Raw genomic sequence first — 12,894 nt, forward strand, 5'->3', positions numbered from 1 at the left:
TCTGACATTTCTCTGAGTCACCAAGCCAGGCTGGGACCAGGTATATCTTCCCAGATTGGGTTCCTCGAAGTCACTGGGGTTAGGGATCAGATGCACTGTGAAGCCACTGGAGGGGAAAGGATCTTTCTGGACTAATGTATTTTAAGAGCTTGGGAAGTATCCCAGCCTCAGAATGTGGAGATATGTTCTGTCACATAAGTGGAAATTGAGAAGAAAGAGAAAGATGGGCCTGAGATCTCAGAGCTGTGAGGAAGCCTGCTGAATCCCTGAGCTGAATTCCTCATGACTGTATTGAGTTTAATATTGGTGCCTGACAGTGCTGCACAAAAATACACACTGGTGTGCTTGCCACTCGGCTTGATGAGAAAGGCTGAAGTCATTCGCATGGGAGTCCGCCAACATCTTTACGCGGTGAACTCATTTGAGGAGTATAAGCTGGCCGCTAACAACAACAATGATTCTAGAAACACAAGTGTGTAAATAAAAAGCAAAAAGCCTTCTGGACTGTTTTTCACTAGATGAATCAGTGTAAAGAATGCGACCATCTTTTTGATGACTTGGGCATCTATGCTCAGTTCAGTCGCTCAGTAGTGTCCGATTCTATTCGACCCCATGGACTGCAGCACGCCAGGCTTCCCTGTCCATCGCCAACTCCCGGAGCTTACTCAAACTCATGTCCATCAAGTCGGTGATGCCATCCAACCACCTCATTCTCTGTCGTTCCCTTCTCCCTCTCCTTCAATCTTTCCCAGCATCAGGGTCTTTTCTAATGAGTCAGTTCTTCTCATCAGGTGGCCAAAGTATTGGAGTTTCAGCTTCAGCATCAGTCCTGAAACTCCAGTACTTTGGCCATCTGATATGAAGAACTGACTCAATGGAAAAGACCCTGATCCTATGCTCAGTGTATCTCAACGTAAAGGGTTCTTAAGTGGTCACTGAATGAGGTGGGTATTTTATCACTGAAGATTATCAGCAGGTAGCCCTTTGGTGCAGTTAGAATGTTTTCAGCCATCAAAATTAGATGGCACGTGGGTACTGGGCAGGAGTTATCCAGCCTGTGTTGGCGGTCCCTTGGCCTTGCATGGTGGTGACAGGCTGAGTGTAGGGCTGGCTGCAAGGATCTTGTTAATGTGCCTATCTTGCCTCCGTGGGAGTCAGGGACATAAAGCAAACTGTCTTGCTAGTGTCAGAGGGGTTCAGCTTATTTAATTATGCCAATGCTCTTTAAGAGAACGTTTTAGTTCAGAACAGTCTTGATTTAGAACTCCTGGGATCAAATCAAAGCCTCACGGAAAAGCTCTGAAACAGTGGGCAAACAGAGCCTTTTCTTTCCTGGTTTCCTCAGCTGTAAAATAGGGGATGGTTTACTCACTAAACCACCTGGGAATCTTCCCCAACCAGGGACTGAACCCAGGTCTCCTGCATTGCAGGCGGATAGCTTAGTCTGTAAAGAATCTGCCTGCAATGTAGGAGACCTGGGTTTGATTCCTGGGTCGGGAAGATCCCCTGGAGAAGGAAATGACAATCCACTCCAGTATTGCCTGGAAAATCCCATGGACAGAGGACCCTGGCAGGCTGCAGTCCATGGAGTCGCAAAGAGTTAGACATGACAGCGACTAAACCACTAAGCCATCACAATCTTTACCAACTGAGCCACCAAGGAAGCCCATAAATGGGGAGGTGGGGTGATTAAATCAGACATGGAAGCAGTGAAAGTAGTGCGTGGCACATGACAGGCGTTAGCTGTAATTGACGTCCTTGTGTGACGGGTGAGGGAAAAGGAAGTGACAGGTGCCCGCAGACCTAGGAGCAGGAGAAGGATTGAACCAGGCCCCAGGAGATGTGAAAGTGCACTCTGCTCTCCTCATCTTTAGCACCAAGACAGAAAGGACTCTGTGTAAGTACCACAAAAATTTGAGAATAATCTCTCACCTCTCCCTTGGTCAGAGAGTTGGTTCTTTTTAAAAATATATTATGTCAAAATCCTATGAAATTATTCCTGCTTCCCAGATAAAACAAGGGACTTGGAAATTTTATTTTTCCATTTTGCTGTGCCAGGCATCTTGTCAGATCCTAATTCCCCCTCAGCGGTGAGAGCAAGGAGTCCTAACCACTGGGAATTCCCAACTTCAAACTATTCAGTAATGGCATCTGTGCTAGGGTCACTTGCTGCCCAGTGTTTCGTTTCCAAAGGTTCCTGGAGCTCCTCTCTCCCCTTCACCTTGCATCTGCTCCCCTCCAGGCATTCCCACCTGAGTCGACACCCAGCCTGGGGGCCCACCTCTCTGTGAGACCTTCTCTGCTGGGATAGAACCCTTCTTCTCAGACTTCATTTCCCAAAACGCCCACCAGCCTTCAGCTTGTTTGCCAGGGGCCAGTTGTCGTCCAGCTGTTTTAGCATCTAGTCATTTCCTAAGCAAGACTCTTAAGTCCCCTGAGGGCAGGTCCATTATGACACCTTATACCCACCTTGTTGTCCAGACCTGGCACATGGGCACCCTAGCTGACCACGAGGCCCTCAAACTTCCTTGACTTAGCATTCCAAGGCTAAAGGGATGATGACTTAGGAATAAACATCTGTATTAGCTACCAGGATACATTGTAAAACACAGGGAATATAGTCAATTTTGTTTACAGTAACTATAAGGGGAGTAAAGCCTTTAAAAATTGTGAATCATTATGCTGTACACCTGTAGTAAAAGTGAAAATGTTAGTCGTGTCCAACTCTTTTTGACCCCATGGTGTGTGTAGCCTATCAGGCTGCTCTGTCCATGGGATTCTCCAGGCAAGAATACTGGAGTGGGTTGTCATTCCCTTCTCCAGGGGATCTTCCCAACCCAGGGATTGAACACAGGTCTCCTGCATTGGCAGGCAGATTTTTTACCATCTGAGCCACCAGGGAAGCCTTGACACCCCACTTGTATCATATTGTACAGCAACTATACTTGAATTTTAAAACGGGAAAAAAATCAGTATTATTTGATGAGCAATTAGGGCCAGCTCTTCCGACAGCTTTCTCTTGTAATCCCCAAACTGTAAGTTTGGGTGTACCATTTCCCTCTCTGGGTCTTTTTCTCCCCATCTATGTAAGGTAACCGCTGACCCAGGCCCTGCTCTGTGGGTTGGATGATTCTGGCGAGTCAGCACTTCTCCGTGTTGTGGTCTCTGCGCTTCCTTTTTCTACAGCACGGAGCCTCATCCTGGGCTGTGCATTCCTGCAACACCCATGTGAGTGTGGCCGCTGCTCTGTAACATTATACCAAAGTAATCATATGCCAAGGGACAGGATCCAGGGTTGCAGTTATTTTGGGACGAGCAGAAGCCTGTGGGAAAATGCTGGAACATGTCTGAGTCACCCAGGCAAATACCTTTCTTTCCGTGTTCCAGCGTGTTTTGAACTTTCAAGCTGTGCAAAAAAAAAAAAAAAAAAAGCCGCGGCGAGGGCACACGCCCTCTGTGTCTTTGAGCCCTTCCTGGGCTGCGCCTGTTTCTAGGCTGTGTCACCGCATCCTCTGAGCTCTGAAATGTTTGCAGGCAGAGCAGTGTGAGGCAGGACTGGATCAAGCCCTCGGAGGCCCTAAATGCTGTGATGCCTCCCACAGTGAAATTTAAGATAAAAACTAAGCCACCAAAGAAGAGAAAGAATGATCCGAATCTGCCAGGTTATACGTTCTTGTTACTTTTGAAAAAAATCTCTCCGTGTGTGTGTGTGTGTGTGTGTGTGTGTGTGTGTGTGTGAGGTTGGGGTGTGCCTAACTTTCCCGATACTCAAACTGCCTGCTGTCCGACACTGCCCACTGAGAACCAGTGGAGATCAGGGGAGAGTGCGGAGCCGCTCGGCAGTGCAAGGAAGGTCCAGGAGCAGAGGAGAGGGCAGTTGAGGCCAGCACGGTGCCATTGGCTTGCTGTGAAAGGGAAGAGGAGCAGCCACAGGTCATCTGCTGGGGTCCCCACACCTGGGAGCCCAGGACAGTGGTGTGGGGGGAGAGCAGAGTTCCCGAAGCATCTGGAAGGCAGCCTAAAGGAGGTGCAAGAAAGTGGGGAGGGCACTGGAAGAAGAATTCCAGGCAGAAGGGACCCTTTTCTGGAACACTCCTGTCCTTGCCTGCCCTAGCCAGCACTTGGTCTTCACTGTCCTGGGTGGCCTGTGTGGAGCTGTGCTTTCTTCTCAGCCCTGTTGCTGAGGGAGAAGGTCTCCCCTCATCCACAAAGAAATCCCACCACTCTGTTCAATGTTATGTGGCAGCCTGGATGGGAGGGGAGTTTGGGGGAGAATGGATACATGTATACATGTGGCTGAGTCCCTTCGCTGTACACCTGAAACTATCATGACATTAATCAGCTATACCCTGATATAAAATTAAAAGTTTAAAAAAAATAAGACTAAGAGAAATCCGACTACCAGCCTCTCCGTTTCTACCTTTCCATTGCACCTCCCTTCCTCTCCCACCTGTCTCCTTCCTTCTCCTGAGCCTACAAAGTACAAATGAAAAAAAACCACTTTCCCTTCGATCCTCAGTTTACCTTATTATTAAATATCTGGGAAGTGCAGATGAACTCACCGCCTGGTCTCCAGGCTCTGCCCCTCCCACAGTGACCTACTCCCCTGCCCGGTCCTGTCCAGGCTGCAGTCCCAGGACGGCCCTCCCAGCAGAACTACCCAGACTCACCTCGGCCCCCGCGCACTCCTACTCTGAGGTCTCCCAAGCTCCTGTCCTCATCCCACTGCTCCCATCAGTGCGTGACAGTTCTGTGTCAGCTGGGCTAGGTGACGGCACCTAGTTATTAAGCAGATGCTAGGCTAGGTGTTGCCATGCAGGTATTCCGTACACGTGGAGGAATCACGACCCTCATTCATGTGCATGGACCTTATACAGTTGGTGGAAGGCCTTAAGACCACTAACAGATTTCTTGGAAAAGAAGACATCCTACCTCAAGACTGCAGGATCAGCTCCCGCTGAGGAGGTGGTGTATATGATAAGGGAGGTGTCTTTCCCATCAAAATCGCTTCCCATTCCCCTCCTGCCTGCTCTCCTTTTGGTCACTTCCAGAAAGCAAAGCGAGATAAAAAAACCGAAGCACCCGTTTATTTCATAACTGCCTACCTGATAAAATCTAAAGCATCGGTATCCTCTCTTTACTAAATAATAGAAATAAATTTAGAAAATATATACACATAAACACACACACATTTTCTGGAGAAGCCCAACTAATGATACATCCTGTTTACGTTCTCACTGGATCACTGACTTCCACTTCCCAAACCCCATTTACCGCTGGGTGTGTGTTTCTGGTACCTACTTCCTCCTGAACACCAAACTGCTATGCGCAGTTGCCTTCAGGGCACCTGGGAAAGTGAGCATTCACTTCTACCTTCCAGGAACCCAGAATCCTGATTGCAGGATGCTTTCAGCCTCATCAGGGCTCTCACACCACCAGCCTTCCGTGGGGGCACAATCCCAAATGTTCACAGAGGCCACGGGCTGGAGGGACAGCAGACCCAGGTCCCACAGAGGTGGGTAGGGACATCCCTGCTCAGTCCAGCCCTCGGCTGCCACGGGAGGACGTGGGGCCAGTGTTGTAAGGGCTTTCTAACTTCCAAGAAAGCCAGAAATCTGTTTTGTGTGTGTGTGTGTGAAATCTCTCAATTTTAAAATATTTTTAAATGTTTAAAAGTACAGGGAAGCCTGGCGTGCTGCAGTCCATGGGGGTCACAAAGAATCGGACGCGACTGAGTGACTGAACAACAAATGTTTAAAAAAAAAAATTGGATCCAACAAAACCCATCTGCAGGCCAGATTTGGCCTCCAACTGCCCATGTGCAAGGCTCAAATCCTACTGTACTGTGAATACTTAATTCTGTCTCGGCCCTCCTTCCTTCCCTCTACGTCTGGGAGTTGAGAGAGCAAAGCCCTGTGGCCTGGATTCTTGGAGCCCTGTGCCTGGGGTGGAATGCGTGACTGGGAGAAATGGCAGCAGAGACAGAGCTCGGCTCCCTGCTCCCCTCTCTGCGTCTTGCTGAAATCCTGTTTTATTCTCCACCACGTCCAAGGCTTTCATCCTACCCCACAAGACCACCAACGCTGCCAGCACTGTCTACTTCAGAGTTGGCCTGCCTTCAAGGTCCCCAGCCCCCGACAACGCTGTTCCAAAGAAGTCAGCAGGCTGCCTCCAGGTCCCCTTGTGCAAACACATTTTCGGGTCCGGCTCTTTTGCTGGCCCACGTGCTTCACACATGTTTTAGGGTCATCCACTGGGGGTCGGCTCTGGGGTCAGGTAGGCTTAGCCCCAGTCCCAGCTTCCTCACTCAGTAACTCTGCCTCCTTAAGACATGTTCTTGACCTTTATGAGACTGGTGTCTCCCTCAGTTAAAGTGAAAGTTGTCGTTGTTGGTCAGCTGCTCAGTCGAGTCCAACTCTCTGCGACCCCATGGACTGCAAGACGCCAGGCTTCCCTGACCTTCACCGTCTCCCGGAGTTTGTTCAAGCTCATGTCCATTGAGTCAGTGATAAATACCTAATTCTATTTTGTAGTGATGTGGATGGACCTAGAGTCTGTCATACAAAGTGAAGTAAATTAGAAAGAGAAAACAAATATCATATTAACATATTAATGCATATTTATGGAATCTAGACTAATGGAGTTTTGCCAAGAAAATGCACTGGTCATAGCAAACACCCTCTTCCAACAACACAAGAGAAGACTCTACACATGGACATCACCAGATGGTCAACACTGAAATCAGATTGATTATATTCTTTGCAGCCAAAGATGGAGAAGCTCTATATAGTCACAAAAACAAGACCAGGAGCTGATTGTGGCTCAGATCATGAACTCCTTATAGCCAAATTCAGACTGAAATTGAAGAAAGTAGGGAAAACCACGAGACCATTCAGGTATGACCTAAATCAAATCCCTTGTGATTATACAGTGGAAGTGAGAAATAGATTTAAGGGACTAGATCCGATAGATAGAGTGCCTGATGAACTATGGATTGAGGTTCGTGACATTGTACAGGAGACAGGGATCAAGACCACCCCCATGGAAAAGAAATGCAAAAAAGCAAAATGGCTGTCTGGGGAGGCCTTACAAATAGCTGTGAAAAGAAGAGAAGCGAAAAGCAAAGGAGAAAAGGAAAGATATAAGCATCTGAATGCAGAGTTCCAAAGAATAGCAAGAAGAGATAAGAAAGCCTTCCTCAGTGATCAATGCAAAGAAATAGAGGAAAACAACAGAATGGGAAAGACTAGGGATCTCTTCAAGAAAATCAGAGATACCAAGGGAATCTTTTCATGCAAAGAGGGCTCGATAAAGGACAGAAATGGTATGGACCTAACAGAAGCAGAAGATATTAAGAAGAGACGGCAAGAATACACAGAAGAACTGTACAAAAAAGAGCTTCACGACCCATATAATCACGATGGTGTGATCACTGACCTAGAGCCAGACATCCTGGAATGTGAAGTCAAGTGGGCCTTAGAAAGCATCACTACAAACAAAGCTAGTGGAGGTGATGGAATTCCAGTTGAGCTCTTTCAAATCCTGAAAGATGATGCTGTGAAAGTGCTGCACTCAATATGCCAGCAAATTTGGAAAACGCAGCAGTGGCCACAGGACTGGAAAAGGTCAGTTTTCATTCCAATCCCAAAGAAAGGCAATGCCAAAGAAGACTCAAACTACCACACAATTGCACTCATCTTACACGCTAGTAAAGTAATGCTCAAAATTCTCCAAGCCAGGCTTCAGCAATATGTGAACTGTGAACTTCCAGTTGTCCAAGCTGGTTTTAGGAAAGGCAGAAGAACCAGAGATCAAATTGCCAACATCCGCTGGATTATTGAAAAAGCAAGAGAGTTCCAGAAAAGCATCTATTTCTGCTTTATTGACTATGCCAAAACCTTTGACTGTGTGGATCACCACAAACTGTGGAAAATTCTGAAAGAGATGGGAATACCAGACCACCTGATCTGCCTCTTGAGAAATTTGTATGCAGGTCAGGAAGCAACAGTTAGAACTGGACATGGAACAACAGACTGGTTCCAAATAGGAAAAGGAGTACATCAAGGCTGTATATTATCACCCTGCTTATTTAGCTTATATGCAGAGTACATCATGAGAAACTCTGGGCTGGAAGAAGCACAAGCTGGAATCAAGATTGCTGGGAGAAATATCAATAACCTCAGATATGCAGATGACACCATCCTTATGGCAGAAAGTGAAGAGGAACTAAAAAGCCTCTTGATGAAAGTGAAAGTGGAGAGTGAAAAGGTTGGCTTAAAGCTCAACATTCAGAAAACGAAGATCATGGCATCCAGTCCCATCACTTCATGGGAAATAGATGGGGAAACAGTGTCAGACTTTATTTTTCTGGGCTCCAAAATCACTGCAGATGGTGACTGCAGCCATGAAATTAAAAGACGCTTACTCCTTGGAAGGAAAGTTATGACCAACCTAGATAGCATATTGAAAAGCAGAGACATTACTTTGCCAACAAAGGTCCGTCTAGTCAAGGCTATCGTTTTTCCAGTGGTCATGTATAGATGTGAGAGTTGGACTGTGAAGAAGGCTGAGCGCCGAAGAATTGATGCTTTTGAACTGTGGTGTTGGAGAAGACTCTTTAGAGTCCCTTGACTGCAAGGAGATCCAACCAGTCCATTCTAAAGGAGATCAGTCCTGGGTGTTCTTTGGAAGGAATGATGCTAAAGCTGAAACTCTAGTACTTTGGCCACCTCATGAGAAGAGTTGACTCATTGGAAAAGACTCTGATGCTGAGAGGGATTGGGGGAAGGAGGAGAAGGGGACGACAGAAGATGAGATGGCTGGATGGCATCACTGACTCAATGGATGTGAGTCTGAGTGAACTCTGGGAGTTAGTGATGGACAGGGAGGCCTGGCGTGCTGTGATTCGTGGGGTCGTAAAGAATCGGACACAACTGAGCGAATGAACTGAACTGAACTAATGGAATCTAGAAAAATGGTACAGATGAACCTATTTGCAGGGCAGGACTAGAGATACAAACATAGAGAACTGACATGTGGGCACAGCCAAGGAAGGGGCATGTGTGCTAAGTTGCTTCAACTGTGTCCAACTCTGTGCGACCCTATGCACTGTAGCCCACCAGGTTCTTCTGTCCATGGGATTCTCCAGGCAAGAATACTGGAGTGGGCTGCCATGCCCTTCTCCAAAGGAAGGGGAGGGTGAGACAAACGGGGAGGGTAGCGCTGACATATATACACTACCAGGTTAAGAGACAGAGCTAGCGGGAAGCTGCTGTGCAGCACAGGGGGCTCGGTTTAGTGGTTTGTGATGGGGGTGAAGGGACAGGAGGGAAGCTCAAGAGGGAAGGGATATGTGTATACGTATATACACTTAGAGCTGATTCACTTTGTTGTACAGTAGAAACCAACACAACATTGTAAAGTGATCATACTCCAATCAAAAATAAATTTTAAAAAATAGAGTACCTAAGTCTACACAAAGTAATACATTTAATCCTGGGGACAACCACTTGCCCAATTGGGAGCATTGTTTCTACCATCCTTCCCTACACATGCCCTGATGGCAAGGAGAAGAGGGCCAAGAACAGGTCCACAGGTCCTTCTGCTCTGCAACCTCAAGATGGGATCCGGGCAGAGTCCAGGGGAGGAATAATTGCATATGCCTCTGTTTCCTCTCGCCCTGCCATCCCCATCCATCTCTGCAACCCCCCGCCCCCAACCACCACCATTCAGGCCTGGATGGCATCTTTTAAATTTATTTATTTTTTATTATTTGGCTGTTTCAGGCCTTAGGTATAGCACATAGGATCTCCTATCTTTGGTTGAAGTATCCGAACACTTAGTTGCAGCATGTGGGCTCTAATTCCCCGACCAGGGATCGAACCCAGGCCCCCCGCATTGGGAGTGTGGAGTCTTAACCACTGAACCATTAGGGAAGTCCCTAGATGATGTCTTTTTATAGTAAGTTCCAGGCAAAGATTCCACAGTTCCCGGAAACTAGGAACAGAGGCCCCTTCCCCTCATAGGACCTCAAGCAACAGGGTTTACTGCAAAGATCTTTGACATAGGACTTCAAGCAACAGGGTTTACTGCAAAGATCTCTGATTCCTGGAACCCAGGAAACACCCAGGTCAGGCCTTGAGGCAATCAGGAGCTGAAGCAAGGCTGGGATCTGGAGAGGCCCAGGGTCTGCCATTGCAGTAGGCTGCCAGCTCTTTCTTAAATTGCTCTGCTGTTCTCTCCCCAACAACGATTAGGACATAAGAATCAGGGCACATGATGCCATCAGGGAAGCACTCAGGCTGGCAACCACTGGCCATTCCAACCTCTGTGAGATGGAACCTTTGCAAAGAGTGACCTTGGCAAGGAGACCAGGAAACAGCATGGTTCCCGGGAGCTGGAATCTGCTGTTGGTAAACACAGGAATATACAAATGGGGGCTGGGCTGTACGAGCACACCCATCCTTAATGCCCCTGACAGTTGGTACCTAACCATTGCAGTTACCATTCAGGGCCCCTCAACTTCATGTGTACGGAAGGGGACAGCCCAATTCCAAAACTGAGACACAAAAAGATGCCCCTTTATACTTTTCTAAACAAAATGTAACCAGTCAATCCCAGGTGGTGGCGTGTTGAGCCAGACAGAGCATGCATGAGGGCCAGCTCATGACCTGGAGTCTTCAAGGCATCCGTGCCCAAAACCCACCTGCTTTCCTAGCAGCCTCCCATGGATGCAGGAAGGATGTGACAGAACAGACAAGTTTCCAGCAAAAAAGCTTCGGTTAGGAATCAGCCACCTGGAAATTCACAATGGACAAGCTCCAGGAATACCTATCATGAGACTTCTCGCGACCTATAGATTCTTGGAACTGCTTAGCTTCAAATGACCAAGCCAGTGTGGGAATAATGTGAACATTGGTGTGCATGTGTGTGTGTGTGTGCTTTCGTGCTCAGTCATGTCCAACTCTTTTGTGACTCTATGGACTGTAGCCTGCCAGGCTCCTCTGTCCATGGGATTTTCCCAGCAAGAATACTGGAGTGGGTTGCCATTTCCTCCTCCAAGGGATCTTCCTGGCCCAGGGATGGAACCTGAGTCTCGGAGGATTCTTTACTGCTTGAGTTATCAGGGAAGACCGTGGACATGAGCATTAACTCTCACATGAGAAGGCTATTCTGGAGGACAAGGATGTTCCTCTGGTGGCTCGCAGCTGGGTGAGACAGAGCACTGGAAAGTTGTAGAGGAGTCTTTAGAGATGGTGGCAACCGCACTGGGTCTGTGACGACTTAATCACGCACCTCCTCCTTTCACTCCTCCCTAGAGATACAGCTTCTACACACTCACAGCTTCGGTTTACACAGGCTGCTCATGGCCAGTTGGTCTTTCATTGTATCTGAGCCTTTTTGCTTCCTCTGCCACTGTTCACTGTTTCATTACCTACATAAGCTTTTTGGGTTTGTTTTATTCGGGAGCTCTGCTGGGTCTTCATTGCTGCGTGTGGGCTTTCTCGCATCCCAGCGAGCAGGGGGCTACTCTCCATTATGGTGAGGATGGTGCACGGGCTTCTCATTGCAGTGACTTCTCTTGTTGTAGAGCACAGGCTCTAGGCATACGGGCTTCAGTAGGTGCAGTGCATGGGCTTAGTTGCTCATGCAGACTCTTCCCGAACCAAGAATCGAACCTCTGTCCCCTGCATTGGCAGGTGGATTCTTATTCACTGTACCACCAGAGAAGTCAAGTTTTTTTTTTTAATATTTACTTTTTTATTTGACTGGGATGGGTCTTAGTTGTGGCATGTGGGATCTAGTTCCCCAACCAGGGATCAAACCCAGGCCCCCTGCGCTGGGAGTCCTAGCCACTGGACCACCAAGGAAGTCCCCCATGTTTTTTTTTAACTTCAACCTTCAGTTCAGTTCAGTTCAGTCACTCAGTCATGTCCAACTCTTTGCGACCCCATGAATCACAGCATGCCAGGCCTCCCTGTCCACCACCAACACCCAGAGTTCACTCAAACTCATATCCATTGAGTTGGTGATGCCATCCAGCCATCTCATCCTCTGTCGTCCCCTTCTCCTCCTGCCCCCAATCCCTCCCAGCATCAGAGTCTTTTCCAATGAGTCAACTCTTCTCATGAGGTGGCCAAAGTACTGGAGTTTCAGCTTTAACATCAGTCCTTCCAATGAACACCTAGGACTGATCTCCTTTAGAATGGACTGGTTGGATCTCCTTGCAGTCCAAGGGACTCTAAAGAGTCTTCTCCAACACCACAGTTCAAAAGCATCAATTCTTCGGCACTCAGCCTTCTTCACAGTCCAACTCTCACATCTATACATGACCACTGGAAAAACCATAGCCTTGACTAGATGGACCTTTGTTGTCAAAGTAGTGTCTCTGCTTTTGAATATGCTATCTAGGTTAGTCATAACTTTCCTTCCAAGGAGTAAGCATCTTTTAATTTCATGGCTGCAGTCACCATCTGCAGTGATTTTGGAGCCCCAGAAATAAAGTCTGACACTGTTTCCACTGTTTCCCCATCTATTTGCCATGAAGTGACGGGACCAGATGCCATGATCTTCGTTTTCTGAATGTTGAGCTTTAAGCCAACCTTTTCACTCTCCACTTTCACTTTCATCAAGAGGCTTTTTAGTTCCTCTTCACTTTCTGCCATAAGGATGGTGTCATCTGCATATCTGAGGTTATTGATATTTCTCCCAGCAATCTTGATTCCAGCTTGTGTTTCTTCCAGCCCAGAATTTCTCATGATGTACTCTGCATAAAAGTTAAATAAGCAAGGTGACAATATACAGACTTGATGAACTTTTCCTATTTGGAACCAGTCTATTGTTCCATGTCCAGTTCTAACTGTTGCTTCCTGACCTGCATACAGATTTCTCAAG

Source organism: Bubalus bubalis, chromosome 23 (assembly GCF_019923935.1).
Source record: "Bubalus bubalis isolate 160015118507 breed Murrah chromosome 23, NDDB_SH_1, whole genome shotgun sequence".
Lineage (NCBI taxonomy): Eukaryota > Metazoa > Chordata > Mammalia > Artiodactyla > Bovidae > Bubalus > Bubalus bubalis.